At 37.7% G+C, this 16,709-nt stretch overlaps 1 protein-coding gene and 1 pseudogene across 7 annotated transcripts in view; both read right to left on the minus strand.

The window, feature by feature from the left end:
* TBC1D5 (TBC1 domain family member 5) overlaps nucleotides 1-16,709 on the minus strand; it is a 498,316-nt gene that overhangs the window by 399,323 nt on the left and 82,284 nt on the right. The window lies entirely within an intron of this gene.
* Nucleotides 7,508-12,166, minus strand: LOC116158216 (large ribosomal subunit protein mL42-like; annotated as a pseudogene).

Consider the following 16,709-nt stretch of genomic DNA (forward strand, 5'->3'; position numbering starts at 1 on the left):
GGCACTCAATAAAGACCATCCAAGAGCAATGATGTGAATTATCTTCATAGCATTTAGTTTAATATTCCACCTACATCCATCAAAATCACAGTCCAGCAGAAGTGTTTTTATTGTGTTTTTTTTAATATATACGCTAAGGGGAAGCAAAAAAATAAAAGCTATATTCAGTACTTCAAGAACTCTGAATTATACTTCGACTAAAGAAAATACACAACAGTTAAGTATGTGGGAGGCAATTGTCCTTGTGCTTATAATTAGCATCTGAATTTAGGGGTTTCACTGCTTAATGCACACCCACCCGCCTGTTATTCTTACCAGGGCTTTTTATGTCACTTAATGGAGATAAATACTCTTTTCCCTCCTCATATTTACATCAACGCTACTTAATTTTTTTAAAGCTGTTATAATAGGTTAAACTGCAGTCTCAACATCACTCTTCATCTCCCACTGGACAGAGAACGGCATTACAGGACTGAGACTAGAGAAGGCATATTTACATTCACAATGTTCCTAACTATAACATTTATGTAAATTATGATTTTACATTTGCAAATACAATAACTTTTCGTTTCACTGCATACTTTGCCATTCTTTCAACATTAACTTTCTATGGGTTATTACAATCTCAAAAAACCATACCTATGAAACAGATGATGCTATGCAAGCCATTGGAAGAAACACTTAAAGCTAAAATAATAATGTGTCTAATAATGTATTTAATTTTAATCTAATCCTATTCTCCTACAAAAGAGAGCTTTAGTATATTAAATAAGAACTTTTAATAGGTTTGAGTTTAGGGAATCTTCCTTTAAAAACTATTTTCATTATCATTTAGTTATTTCACATCAGTTTAGATATCATATAAGTGATATAAAAATTTACAATTGTTTTAATGTCAAAAATATGCGAATAATGCTTTTCATTATTTTGTCTATTGAATTTACCCAGACATAGAGAATATCAGTATTATGTACATTTAGAAGAAAATAATTGTTTTACCACTTGAAAACCTATGATTTCAAGAGTAATTTATCTTGAATCAAAATTTGTTTTTAAAGTAAGAAAAATTAAACATACCAATAAGAGCAGAGAAAAAAAGGAGGCAATTTTCTGGTTTTTCACTTGTCAAAAAAGTAACAAACCACATTCCTCAACTCCAATTAAACAGGTACCATTAAATTAGGTGTCGAATATTTATCTCTCCCTTCTAGAATGTAAAGTCCATGAATACAGGCTCCATACCTCTTTTGTTTACCTCATTTAGCAATTAATATTTGTGGAAATAATGCAGAGCAAATAGCAATTTATCATTTGAGATTTGTAATGAACAATACTTAGTCCATAAGAGAGATATAAAGAAATATAACATGGTTCCTGATTTCACGACACTTAAAATCCTGTTAGCAATACAGAACCTAAACCCAACTAAAAACAAGTAATAGTGCAAAACACTATTATGTAGAATGTGCCGCAGGAGAGGCAACAAATGGAAACAGGAGTTCAGAGAAGGGTGAGATCACAGGAGACCACACTGTTCAGGAAGGTTTCACAAGTGTGCAGGACATGAGCTGCAAGTTAGGAAAAACGCATGTCAGCTTTAGATGAGCATAAATAAAGTACGAGGGACTTCAAGGACAAAAAGGAGAAGAGATTAAAGAATACTGTGAAATAAGGAAGAACATGCAAATGTAGGAAAGTTCTCAGTATGCTGGGACCATCTTCACAGAAATGGGACAATTTCCGTTACTCACTAATGGAAGATAAAGCTAAATGGTAAATTAGGACAACTTTATGGGAGAACCTTGAAAATCAGGCTAGATATTCCAAATTTCAATCTATAGACAAACGGGGCCATTAAAGGTTCCTAAACAGGAGAATGAGAGTAAAAGCAATGCTTTAGAAGGTTAGTCTGACAACAATACATGGGGTGGATTTCAAGACAGCAAGGATAGCAAATACTTCAGGTTCGAGGAGCAAAAACTTCTTAAGTATTCAGGAATACGGCTGTAGAGGAGTGGATGGGGCTGTTATCAGTGTTTGTAACTGCTCAGCTGTATAATTATTTAAAGGGTTTTTCTCATGCTCTTCCTGACTTGGGTTGGACTAGAAATGAGGGAGGCTTGGGTGGTCCACCCAGCACCCCTGTGGTGCTGGTGCCGCATGCAGGGCTCTTGCCCTCAGTGCCCTGCTCCTGACCCCAGTACCATCATCCTTTTGACTCCTTGAGGTTTCCTTGTATCCTACTGCTTGAGCTGCAGGCCTTAGCCTGCTTAAAAGGCTAAAAGCATTTATCAAGTCTGACTTAAACTGCACACGTTTTCCTCTAGAGCTCTTTTCCACAGAGCCCCTTCCTATTCATCCTTTGTTCTAGGTACAAGAATATTAGGAGAGCTCTAAAGCCAGCCGTGAACTTCACACCCAGCAGAGGGAAGGGAACCCCTGCATCTGCAAAAATAACAACTTTGCAACAATTTGTTACCCTGTATACAATCTCTATAAAAACCAGTTCCACCCCTTGAACTCTTGAATTTTTACTATAAAAACACCTGCCTTCTCTCCCCATAAGGCTTATGGTCTTAGAGGCAGTAGCCCACTGTGACCTCCTGTGCCTGGCAAAGAAATACAGCTGCCTTTTCTACTTCATCCAAAACTCTGTTCTTGAGTCTCAATTTGGTAAGTGGGGTATGAAGGCCATGTTTCAGCAACAAGGCTGGCTTTTGAGGATGGTAAGGAACTGGTAGGAGCAAAAACGACTATGACTATTAGCTAATTAGATGTGACAGGTAAGGGAGACACAGGCAATGAATTCCTAGGTCTAAGATAAAGACCCTAAAGGATAATGGGAGAGAAGCTAAGAATGGCTGAACTTTACTGGGGGAAAAAAAAAGGTCAAAGGCAAAATGATGCTTTCAGTTCTAGACATTCACTGTGTTTCAAGACAGTAAGAAGCAGAGAGATGGAAATATGAAAATGAGCTCAAATGCAGAGTTACAGATGTTAGAGTGCTCTCTGAAGATGTAATAGTGCAAATCTGGGAAAGGAAGAGTAAAGAGCAGAGACTGAAGATTATACCACACTTTTTAACAAATTCTATAAACATATCTGTGGAAATTAACTCAAATAAAATGAAACGGAGTGACTGGCTGAACTAGATAGTTCAGTCCAGAAGGAATGACTCAAGAAAGAAGAACACTGCCCTCAGAGGGCACTCGCAGAAACCTTACCCAAGCAGGGTCAGATTGAGCACTGCAAGGAACAAGCATTTGTAAATATTCTGTTTTTCTTTTTGTTTTAGAGAGAGAAAATATTAGTATATAAACTTCGTATCTGAGGAAACCATAAAACTTTTAAATACATAACTTCCTGTTGCATTGTTTCACTAAAAGAAAAGGTCAGGACATCTTTCTTTTAAAATTTCCTAGTTCTAGAATGCATGTAAATGCACATAAAAGACTAAGACAAACCATACTCATCTGTTCTTTATCCTTTATATAAGTTACATCCCTCCCCCAACTCTTCATATCTGTGTTACTTCTTATTACTGTTTTCTGAGGTTTCAGTCAGTATCTATGTAAACTAGGTGTTCTATTTTGATATTCCCTAATTTCAACAAAATGTTCCAATAAGAAAAAACTATCTAACAGGTATTGTACATGTTTTTAAAAGGAACACACAACCCAACTGGAGGCTAACTTACGGGGCAGTTTACAGAACACACGAGTTCGCAAGGGAAGCAGAAACGAAGAAGAATGCCCAGTGCCCAGCGCAGCCACCCCGGGCCTGGGACAGAGAACAGCAGCCCAGACCTCAGATAAAGAGGCTCAGAACACCAGACGCAAATGTCAGCGTATGATAAGGTTTTTAAAAGTTGTTTTCCAGAGTGCACTTTATCTGAAGAACCCTGAAAATAATTTAATTGTGACAAGATTGAGGGATTCCGACAGAAAGGGAAAAGCTTTCTGAGGTGTGATCTTCGCGCCAACACAGGAAGAGGAGACACTCATTCATCAGCGCCAGCACGCTGGCTCGGATAAGTACATGAATGTGTGCACTCCACGTGGGTGTCACACTCCTCTAAAAGGTATTTAAGCTAATCAATAAGTCAGATATGTTCTTAAAAAATGCTAAGTGGTTGTTTATATGTGTGAGACTGCTGTATGGCATATTAATGTACTTTTCCTGTATGATAGTGAACTTGGTGATGATAAATACGTGCTGCGTCTGCCGCCTACATGTTCACTGACAGCAAATGGAGTGTAAAACTGGCATTGTAAACTGCAAAGAAAGGAATTAATTGTAGAGGCAGGTAGCACTGGTTTTATATCTCGTGCATTACTTACTAAATCAAAACTCTGATGGATTCACTATTACATTAAGGACTCAAGCACATATAAATTAGCAAGCATCAAATACCTACTTAGCTTATTAAAATAAGATATAGGGTTAAAAATCATAAATTGGTCCTTCTTTAGATTGTCCAAGGAACAAATTAATCCATTTGAATACAAATTATATTGTGTGCTTTGGGAAAAATTCCAGACTACAAATTTAAGTTGAAGAGTAGACATAAATGGCAGTTGGTCTTTAGATACACATAAAATATGTAATTGTTTTCTTCAATTAATGTAGTTTCAATAAGTAAAATTTTTCAAAAATGTGAAACAAAAACATACAAGTAATTACTTTATTAAAAGGCACCTGTACTAGTAAAATTGTTTCTATAATATAAAACCAGCCCCTCTGAAAAAAAAAAATCGGCAGCTATTTAAATGAATGCAATGCCCGGCTATCAGTCTTCAGTATAAAATAAAGTCTACAGATAGAGATGGGAAAACGCTTGCCTTAATCCCTCCTCTTCCCATGCAACAGTCTAAGGACAGTGTCAGCACAAGCAGCAGCACAAATTTAGATGCGACAACCTCAGGATTCAGCAATTACCTTGTCACCAAACACAGAGGAACATCAGAATGGCTGGCTTCCGAATAAAAGACTAAAAGAATGCTGTCCACCATCACACTATAAAACATGTGGCTTCTTTATCTGTAAATAATGGGCAAAAGAGAAATGACATACACTTCCTTCTTGCTGACTTCTAACAAGTGAGCCAGGAAAACTCTTCGTGACCTCTGCAAAAGTGTCAAAGGGAAGCAGGAGAGGAAATAGAAAAGAAAAGAACTGAAACACAAATTTAAAAGAGAGGGAGGAAGAAATCTGAGTTTCGGTTTTTATTTATATTTTAAATAATTCAACTGGCTACTCAGAAACTAGATGACCATATAATTTAGTGGCCAAACTGGGATATTCCTAAGAGTGAGAAGGGGCTGTGGAAGGCAGAATAATGCACCCACTCCCGCAAAGATGCCCATGTCTTAATCCCTAGAACCTGTGAATATGTTACCTGACACAGCAAAAGGGACTCTGAAGATGTGATTACAGTTACGGACCTTGAGCTAGGAGTCCCCTGGATTCTCCTAGTGAGTTGACGCTAATCATGTGAGTCAGAAAGAAAGATGCTCTGAGAAAAGAAGGATGCATCAGACAGATGCAAATGAGAAGGATTCAAGCTGCTGTTGCTAGCTTGGAAACTGGAGAGGGGTGCCATGAGCCAAGATGCAGCTCCCAACGAAGCCAGAAAGGCCTCGTGGTTTATAGGCAACAACAAAAAGAGACCAAGGTCCTACAACCACAAGGAACTGAACTTTGCTCACAAACTGAAAGAACAGGTAGTAGATTCTCTAATGTCTTGATTTTAGCCTGGTGAGATTTACATTAGACTTCTCACCTATACAACTATATAATTAAAAATTCTTGTTGTTTTAAAGCAATATATTTGCGATAATTTGCCTAGGAACAAAAAAAAAAAAAAAAAAAAAAAGACTAATCCAAGGTGCTAAAAAAGAATTAAGGCAGGAGAGCAGGCATTCAGAGGACTGCCTCACCAAATCGGGCTTACGATCACCCTACTCAGAACTTGCACCCACACGCACAATGCACTAGTACATGTTTCTGAAGAGAGTAATTTTACCCAATACAGAGTTCAAGCTTTTTACCTTAACAGTGGAAAACTGTAATCCAAATCATTTTTAGCTAACATGTGTTGACTAATTTCCAGGAAAGAATTAAACCCCACAAGAAGGAGCAAATGTTCATCAGGCACCTTTTCCCCCCATAACAATTAAGGCTTCATTTCAAGTATCAATATATACTTTCTTTCATTCTGTATTATATCATATCCCTACTTTCCTATTTTCTAATGAAATCTTTCACCATCTCTGGTAACAATCCAAAAGCAAATAAAACAGGGAAAGGTATGACATGCGTTTCTGAAAAGCCCCTTTCCTGTGCATGTTAGAAACGACTCACTCTAATTTAGGCAGAGAAGGCCAGAGATATGTTTCAATAGAAGAGGTAAATGTTCTATGTAGGCTGAATCTTAGGCTCTCCTTTAAGATGGAAAAAGCAATGCTCTTAAGAAAACAGAGCTAGGGGTCTGGATGAAGCAGCATTTTACCATTCAACACAAGTTACTCCTAAAGAGATTTGCATTCTGTTAAGCTTGAAAGACCATTTCTAGAATAATATACTAGAGAATACATTCATTCTAAAATTCTAAAACTGAATATAAATGTTTCTTTGAATTCAATGTAATTCTCACTAAATTTAATTTAAAATTAAATATAAAATTATTAGACATTGAATATATCTCCCCAATAACACATTTTTAAGCAATATTTTCTCTTTCGTACTTAGTATAAGCATGACTAATTTCTATTCCCAAGATTAGTTAACAACAAAAAAAACTGTCAACTACACTTTTCTCTTTTTAAATCTGCTGAGGTCCTCTGGTATGTAGCACAGAGCCTGGCTCTTATTAGGAACTCAATAATCACTGAACGAGTCAGCCTTCTTAACTGTGATGGTTAATTTCTGTATCAACCTGGCTAGGCCACAGTATCCAGGTATTTGGTTAAACCTTTCTCGAGATGTTTCTGTGAAGGTATTTTTTAGATGAGATTAACATCTAAATCAATAGACTGAATAAAACAGATTACAGGATTTACTGGGGGTGGGCCTCACCAAACTGGTTAGAGGCCTTAATTTAAAAAGGTCTGATCTCCCCTGAAGAACAGGGAATTCTGCCAGCAGTCTAGTCTGCCTTTGGAACTGCCTTTGAACTGCAACATCAGCTCTGGCCTGTTGGCCTAACCTGCAGATTTTGGACTTGTCAGCCTCCATAACCACTCCATTGTGAGTCAGTTCCTTAAAATCTCTCTCACTCTCTCTCTCTCGATCTTTCTAAACACACACACACACACACACACACACACACACACACACAGAGCTTATTAGTCATGTTTCTCTGGGAAAACCCAATACATCAGTCTTATCAATGAACTGGAGTTAGATCACAAGACATAGCCTATTCCCTCTCCTTAACCAAGCATAACCTTTTCAGTGTAAATTTATGGAAGAGTTGTCCAAAAAAGAACTGCAATGATACCTAAAGAACGTTTTCTAACAGCATATCTCAGAAAAAGGGTGAGTTTTGGGGGAAGGATCAATCTTGTGCTAAATTCAAGTGTGTTTAAGTACACTTACTCAAGTGCTTGCACACTTACCAATCTAAGATAGTAAGTCACTAAATGTCCATTGACAGATGACTGGATAAAGAAGTTGTGGCATATTTATATAATGGGATACTATTCAGCCATAAAAAAGAATAAAATAATGCCATTTGTAGCAACATGGATGGACCCAGAGATTGTCATTCTAAGTGAAATGAGCCAGAAAGAGAAAGAAAAATACCATGCGATATCACTTATATGTGGAATCTAAAAAAAAGACAAACAAACTTAATTTGCAAAACAGAAACAGATTCTCAGACACAGAGGACAAACTTGTGATCACCAGTGGGGGAAGAGGGTGGGAAGGGTTAAACTGGGAGTTCAAGATTTGCAGATATTAACTCCTATATATAAAACAGATAAACAAGTTTGTGCTGTATAGCACAGGGAACTATATTTGATATCTTGTAGTAACTTATGGTGAAAAAGAATATGAAAATGAATATATGTATGTTCATATATGACTGAAGCACTGTGCTATACACCAGAAATTGACACAACATTGTAAACTGACTGTACTTCAATAAAAATAAATATATACCAAAAAACAAAAAAAGATAGTAAGTCAGCTCTCTTAAGCTTAGGCTACATCAAATCCTAGACATGCAGGAAAAAGGTACAGAACTATTAGTATTCATCCCAAACTGTCTATTCCAGCAACAGCAGATAGGTTTTCATCCCTGGAAACTCTGGTTGACCAGTAATGGCTCCCTAAAGCTAAGAACATTCTGAAACCGCCTTGTGGTTAAGCCAGAAAGTACACCACGAGTGGAGGTCTGCAACAAGCAAAGGAAAGGGGGTGCACGGAGGCTGCACGTTCACCATCCCTGCTTCAGCCAATTCTGCACTCTGCTGAGAGCAAGGTTACACAACTGGCCCTCTTTCTTCTTGACCATGGTGAGGTAGCAATTAGATATAAAGCTCCTTCTATGTGAGATTCTGTTAAAGAAATAAAATAGGTCCACTAGGCACAGGACAGTCTGCTAAAGTACAAAAATTCACGAACAGTCCCTGCCTAAAAGACTGGAGACACAATCCCACACCCACACTTCACCATTCCTATGCTTTCATCCATTTACTTAAGTTGACAATTATTAAAACTTAGAAGTATGTAAATGAAATTACTCATACATGGAGGGAATGTTTAAAAAAAACCCATCTGCAAAGACAGTTAAGGTCTTATTACTAAAGTATTCTTGAGAGGGTTATTACTTTTGAGGGTATCAGGGATTGTAACAATTTACCAATTACTTTTTTAAAAGGCCAAATCAATACCCTCAAGCCAAGAGAATCCCATGATACCATTAAAAATTATTCACGAAATATGTACAAACTACATTCTGAGTAGATGGTAGCCATGCAGTACACACAGTAGTTGAGAGCATGACTTTCAGAGCCCAAAAGCCTGAGTTTGCACTCTGGCTATTGTGTTTTAGGAAAAGTTACTTCAGTCTCCGAGCCTCAGCAACTTCATCTGTAAAGTGGGGATCTAACTCTTAAAGTAGTTGGGAGGATTAAATGAGAGATCTGCATCAAGTGCTTAGAACTACCAGTGTCTGGCACTTAGTAAGTGCTCGTTCAATGTTATTTGCTACCTACTCTCCTCGTCTTCTTCCTCCTCCCCCTTCCTCTTCCTCCTCCTCCCCTTACTACTAACCCTTCTGTATTCTTTTCTTTCCAATGTAATAAGGCCACCTTTGCAACATTTCTTGGCATCTGCTTCCCAGAGCATTTTTTTTTCCTTACACAGTTTGCTGGAATATTTTATTTGTGGCTGGCTCTGACTTTATGTTAATTGTGCTTTTTGTTTCCTGCAAAAATGCAGTGCCTTACTATTGCTGTATTTAGAATTGTAAATTTCAAAATCTATAAATAAAAAGTTAAAATAAATAATTTTACAGGAAGCTAGTCCTGATTATAAATGCAGACTAATGACTTTTTCCCCCACAAAAAAATAAAAAGAAATGATTTGAAATGGCCCAAAATCTGATGCTTGCGAACAGTATTACATAGTATTACTTTTTTTTATTGGTTCAAAATCAGATATTATTAATCATTAAGTAAGATCTCAATGAGTTAGTTTGTACAGATTTGGGGTTTGTGATATAAACTTCATCAATTCGGTTAACCGTGTTTTAACATTTAAATATTTTTTATATTTGTTTTTTCACAACTACAACTCACAACACCCTTTCACAGGCATATTTTCATCAAAAAATCAGAGCCGACAGAGCTTGACCATCGTGTTCCAAGCACAGTGCTCGACGGGTCTCCAGGAGGCGCTGTTCACAGATCTGAAGTGGAGTCAGGCAACCTGCCCTGGCACTTCGGTATTATCATACATACATGACCATGTTTAGTTGATGTAATCCTCACAAACCACATAATGTAGAGTTATTCTTAACATCAATATTTTATAGATGAGGAAAAAAGATTCAGAAAGACAAACTGACTTGTTTAAAATCCCAGGGAGAGTAGGAGGCAGAGTTAGAACCAAACCCCCATCAACTTCCCAATCCACCCCAAGTTTTAAACTGAATGAATGTATCTTATAACATTAAAATTATGTATTTTCAATATAAAGCCTACATTCCTCATAAAAAATAAATTAAAATTACAAATACTTTCTTCCACCTACTATTAATGGTTCCTTTAGACACTATAACGTGCAAAAGAATAAATGAGACTTTAGGCAATTTGTTTCCTACAGACATCCTGTAGTACTTAAACACAGAAAAAAATTAGCCTTCCCTTCTGCCTGCAGCCAACTGCATGCACATGGTTACTTCTCCAGAGTTCAGAGTACGCAAACCAAATCTACTTTTTTTAATACGAAAAGACATCTTATTATTTTCCTATGTAACATATTAATGAATATACTCAATTGCATTTTCTCAAATGGTAAATAAGGTGCAGGATTACATTTCTCTGAGTCCTGAAAATCTCAATGTCATCTGTCTTTTGGAGACTCCAGTTCCCTACGACATCTGTGACACTGTCTATAAGGATACCAACGGTGCTTAGTAGTAAAGAGCACTTTGCTAAGTTGTTCTGTTGTGGGTCCTTGCTCAAAGTGTTCGCCTTCTTCTTCTAATCTAGTTTTTAGTGCTCAGTCATGTGTTTCTTCATTACCGTGCACAGGATCTGGCCGAGGGATAGGTTTTGTGTGTTCAAAGGAAATGTCCACAGAAGGGTGATAGCATACTATTGTCTTGCCATCAGTTGTCGAAGCAAGCTCTACTTTGCAATTACAGTTATCTGGACGAGAAGAACACGTGGATTTATAACAAACACAGTATAAGGCTCTGTTCTGACCTGGAAGTACACGTTTAAAGACAGTCCTGCATGATATCGCCCATTTTACTGCTGCTAATGCCATGGTGAATCAAGATGCTTATCATGCAGTATGAAATAAGATGATCTAAAGAGAAAGTGCTTTTAACATCTGCTTCTAGGCATACCTCTTCGCATCCCTGCACAGTGGCCCACTGCGAGCCTGCCACCTTACCTCAACCCGGGTCTCAGGAGACATGGCTCCATGTGCCTTTTGGCTTGCGGGGCACTCTGGGAAAATATAACCAAATCTGCTTTTATAAATGACTTTGAAAACGCACTGACTGGGCTAAACATAACATGCCTTGATGAGGATAAGAGGAACCACTTATTAAACCAGTAAAAACACAACATTTTTAAAGTACACCTTTCTGTCAAAGAGGGTTAAGGGGGTATATTAAAACAAATAATTGTAACAATGTAAAATCATCAACTTTTTAACAAAGCAGAAGCCATTGATTTCAGTATGTGTATTCCAATAAATATATTCATATGTACTCCTCTAAAGAGTATGTTTTAAGCTGGCTAATGACACAAATTGGCTATGCCATTAAATTATCTTTACAATATAAATAATACTAATAAATGTATTTTGGAAATATTTTCTGGCTAGAATAATTTTTATAAGATTGCTAAGAATTATATGCCAGAAACAGGAGACTTCTTCATTCACTCTCTCTATTCCTTTAATTTCAAATTATTAGGAAAAAAAAAAAACTGTCAACTCTCTAAGGAATGTTCCAGGGGCTACGTGTGCCCAGCCATCACTAAAATCCACCCTGCTGCTGACACACAATGCAACAAATCTAGGCATGGAAATACTCAGAGTATTGTCACATTGCCAAATATGAAATGTGAGATGCACTTAATTACAAGTACAGATTTGTAGAAAGGAGTTACTTCTCCAGAAAACTGCCACTTTTGATGGTTTGGAGTCTAAATATTCAACCCTAAAGTTGCATTATTATGAACATCTGAATTTTACATTTAATGTGGAAGTCCACCTTACACAGTCTCCATGTTCATTCAGTCAGTCAGTCAGTATGAATTTATCACCAGGCTTTATTAGATGGACATTTTTCGTGAAAAGTAACAGAGCCACTGATCTCAATAAGTTCAGTCTGGTAGTGGTTATTTGCAACAGTAGGCATAAACCTCCTCTGTGTAAGTAGAAATAATGCTTTTCCATATAGACAGTGGCACTGCAGATTTTTATTTATAAAGGCTACTGTGCAGCTCTAATCTCAAATGGCTGACAAGTGATCTGCTTTACTTACAAAATAGAACAGAAAGTTCATTCTGTGTCCCACTTTCCAGAGATTTCTTCTCTTAGCTGAAACCCATTTAAAGTGTGGTGGTTTGTATGAAAAAGGACAAACTTTGGAAACCCTGTATTACCTGTATTTCACACGTTGGAAACAAGCGACCACATTTTTGTGCATGTGTGTAAACTCATGATGGAACAGAATCCTTGATACCTCCTATTTATTCACTCTGGTGTCGCTTTCAGATGTCATCTATTGCTAATCTTCAAATTCTTCCATAGGTTGGTTCAGTGACTACAGCAGAGATCAACTAACATCTCTATACAACTTAAGACAACTTGGGCATTTCTACAATTGCTACTAAAAGATGATTATGGGAAATGCTGCAACAAATGGTAGTCAGCAACAGGGCACTGAGAAAATTTGTTGTAATAGATGTCTAACCTGAACTTTGTCCAAAGTAATTATTTTTAAAACCAAAGATACCTCGTTATAATAGAGGAGCACCTTTCACAGTCTCACAGAAGCATGAGAGCACTAGACCAGACTTCCAGAAGAATGGGCTTTTTAAAACATTTTACTCTAAAATAATGTTATGCTTAAAGTTGCAAAAACAGTAGAGTTCCTATATACTGCTCACCGAGGCGCCTCTAATGCTAACATCATGTGTAATTACAGTACAGGTATCAAAGCCACAAAGTTAACATGGGTTCAACACTGCCAGCTTTATCTCCTGCAAAGTCACTATTTTTCCCTTTGTGATTATTAAATGTCTTGGAGAGATACTTTTAGACTGCAAATACGCTGTTTGTCCTCAAACTTTCCCCCTATTTTTGGCATCCAGGAATGGATCCTGCCTACAACTATTACTGTGGCGTTTACCATGGTGATTTACTATTTCCCTCATTCCTTCTCCATTTATTCATTGTAATTCAGAAGAATAGTTTTTAGACTACATCAAACACCAAGGTCCCAATAAATAATCAGAAGGCTGAAGCCAAAAGACAAAAACAATCAATGTCCTGGACAACAGTATTCCATCTTGAGCTAATGACCTCAACTCACCGAATCAGATGTCTAGCAGTTCCCTTCTGAAGGATCTGTGTCTGAGTAAGTTGTTAATGACATCTGTCAGCAGCTGTAGTGTTTTGTTTCACATAATTGTAGCCTCATTTTTTATCGCAAGTAATGCATCACGATGCATATTTAAGGTTTTCCAAATAAAGAGTCTTGAGTAATCTATTTTAAAGTAGCTAATACCACAGCACATTTGAGGCTAAGGGGTAAGCGTTCCTCGGAAACCAAAACAACAAGGACAGCAAATATTCTGCCCCTGCAAATCTAATCTCATTCCTCAACCTGAAACCTCACCGCATGAGCAGTCACACTGGTACGGATCAGAGATCTCTCAGAACAGTGAATTCCAAAGCTCTGCTTTTCAAGACACTATTTTTCCTATGACAGGATACAGACATGACACATAACCTTATTCACATACTCTTTCACACACACACAAAAATACCTGCAAATCTCATGCTAAAAGATTTCAAGCTTATTTCTAAATGTTTCCAGAGAATGCCTTATTTATCAAAACTTTCTTCTCCTTGTTTGTTCATTAAATACTGCAGCTTTACATAGAGGTCAAAAAATGTCAACCAATTATTGTATAAGAGACGTCCTATTTTTTAATATTTAAAGCTGCCCAGAATACTCAGAATTACTTTAATAGACAACAATACACTACTGTTTATTCTCAAGTATACCTCTACCATTATAAGGGTATCATTTTAATTTAGTTTTTCAAACTAAAACCTCAGTAAACTAGCAACAAGCACAGTGACTAACACATAGCAAATACTCAAGTATTTTTTAGTAAAGAATTAGGGACAAACAACACACATATAATATAGAATTGACACAGGTCCGTAATTCCTTTTGGACTATTTCCACCGCAGGCTGAAAGTTCAAGCATATCTCTTCTTCCGCACATTCAAAAACCTATACATTTTAGTTATTTCTTAAGAAAGACATTAAAATGACTTAGATTATAATCTAAATGACATGGAAATACGTCCTTGAAGTTTATCACCCCCAAACTACAATATATTTGTAAAGGACAACAAATCACATTTTAAAGTGATTTATTTTCACACTGGATATTTGGGTGATAAAAATAGATGAGAAAACAGGAAATACCACTCATATTTCTGATTTTACAAATTACTGTCATGATGAGTCCTAGAAACTCTTACAGGATTATGGCTGTAGGATTTATGATGACTTCACCTTTGGTTACAGACCTTAATTTATTAAATAACAAGCACAACAACACTTGGTCTAACACATGGTCATGAAGGAGATTTTATTTAAGAGTCTTAACTGTTACTTGGAGCAGTGGACAAGCCACGGTGGTCACCTTCTGGCAGCTGCAGAGAAGAGTGTACAACGTACCTAATTTCTATCTCCAAATTTCTATTTGAAAATAAATATTTATTTAATATAGAATATTGCTAGTTTGTGCTCTAAAACATGGCTTCTCATTAGTGGACATGTATTTTAGACTTGAGTGGAAAGGAGGAGGTTGGTGTGCACTGGTCAGTCTATGATTAGGAAAGAAAACTGCTGTAAATCCTTCCTATTTTCTCAGATCCCAAATGACCAGAGGATATTTCTAACCAGCAGGGGGAGATGAGGAGGAGAGTAGTAAGACAAAGAACAGGCTATAGGCAAGAAAAGCAGTTATAATTATAGCTGGGAACACAGAATTTGTTCAAGGAAGTCTACTGTATAATTATATTTGAAAATTTAGCAAGATGCCCAGAGGCTGACTCGCAGCTGTCAGGAACTGGTAACTCTACTTCTGTTCAAGCAGCGACCACTCCAGCTACTAAATCCACTATCTAGACGTTACTAGAACTGACATTTAGAGTAAAGGGTTAGATCCTCTCAAGAGATTTTGTTTCTATAATGGATGAAGGCATCCATTTCAGCAAAGCAACGCTCTCTTTAGCTTCCTTCTCAGCCCTGGCTCTCCTCGCTCTCTCCTCTCTGCCTAGAAAAACCCAGACATTCTCTTGGCAAAGCCCTTACCTAGATGCACATCTCTTCCCTGAATTCTGACTAGATCACGGAGCCACGTGGCTATCACCTCAATTCCCGACTCAGCAGGCTCACAACATAACTCACTTCCCTCCCCCTCTTGCCTGGACTGTCCTTCCTTCCCCTACCCTTCCCACGGGCCAGCAAACCCTCAGTGAAGTTACCTCTTTCTCCTCCTATCCTCCTACCCTATGTTAATTCAATTCATCACATCCTGTTCATTTTTGGTAATATTCTACCATTCAGCAATGAAAGATATGTTGAAGTCCTGACCCCTGGTAGCACAGAATGTGACTTTATTTGGACATAGCATGTTACAGAGGTAATCAGGCTAAAATGAGGACATTAGGGTTGACCTTAATCCAATATGACTTGTATCTTTATCAAACGGGGAAATCTGGACATGGATGGAGACACATCCACAGAAGGAAGGCTATGTGAAGACACCCAGTGGAGAGATGGCCATCTGCAAGCCAAGGAAGGTCCAGGATTGCCAGCAAACACCGGAAGCTAGAATAGGTAAGGGAGGAGTCTCTCCCAGAGAGTCAGAGAGAACACGGCCCTGTCAACACCTAGACTGTGGACTTCTAGCCTCTAGAACTGAGATAATAAATTTCTGTTTTAAGCTACCCAGTTTTTGGTACTTTCAGACTGTGGCCCTAGTAAACTAATGCAACACTCCAAACACCTTCTGGACTCAAATATCCATAACCATGTACCTCCAAACCTGCGCCTTATCTCTGAATAGCATCCCACACACCTAGCCAGTCATGGCAGATTCTTCTGCCTCATTCTTGCTCCACATCTAATCAGTTACTAGGCCTGCTTCCTAAATATGGTATATCTCTTGAATTTGTCCATTTTTATCATCTTGATATGACTAGTCTAGTTCAGGAGCCACTGTGATGCCCCAGGACTACTGTCCACTAAATGGTCACCAAGCCTATGGTCTTGCTCCTCACTAATTCATTCATGTTTAGCAATCAGACTTTCTAAACTGCTAGTCTGATCACATGGGTAGTCTATCAGTGTGAATTGCACTGTCAACGCATCCATGATACCCCAGGACAAAGTCTAAGTCTACCGTCTGTAGCCTAGATGACAATACTACACGTAACAGCCCGAGAACAAAGAGGAAGAAAGAGCTATCACTTCCTCACCCACCTCAAATGCACAGGGAGGTACTTTCAGTTCCTTAAACAACCACTGCTTTTCACATCTGCCTAGGATGCTCCTCCCCTTATTTAATCATTCATTCATTCACTCAAGAGATAAACAACACAGTGTGTGCAAAGCATAGTTCCACAAGCTAGATATTCCTGAGAAAATCAAACAGAGCTCCTGCCCTCATGAAAGTGACATTCTTAAGAGGGTGATCATAAACAAA

Source organism: Camelus dromedarius, chromosome 2, assembly GCF_036321535.1.
Source record: "Camelus dromedarius isolate mCamDro1 chromosome 2, mCamDro1.pat, whole genome shotgun sequence".
Taxonomy (NCBI): domain Eukaryota; kingdom Metazoa; phylum Chordata; class Mammalia; order Artiodactyla; family Camelidae; genus Camelus; species Camelus dromedarius.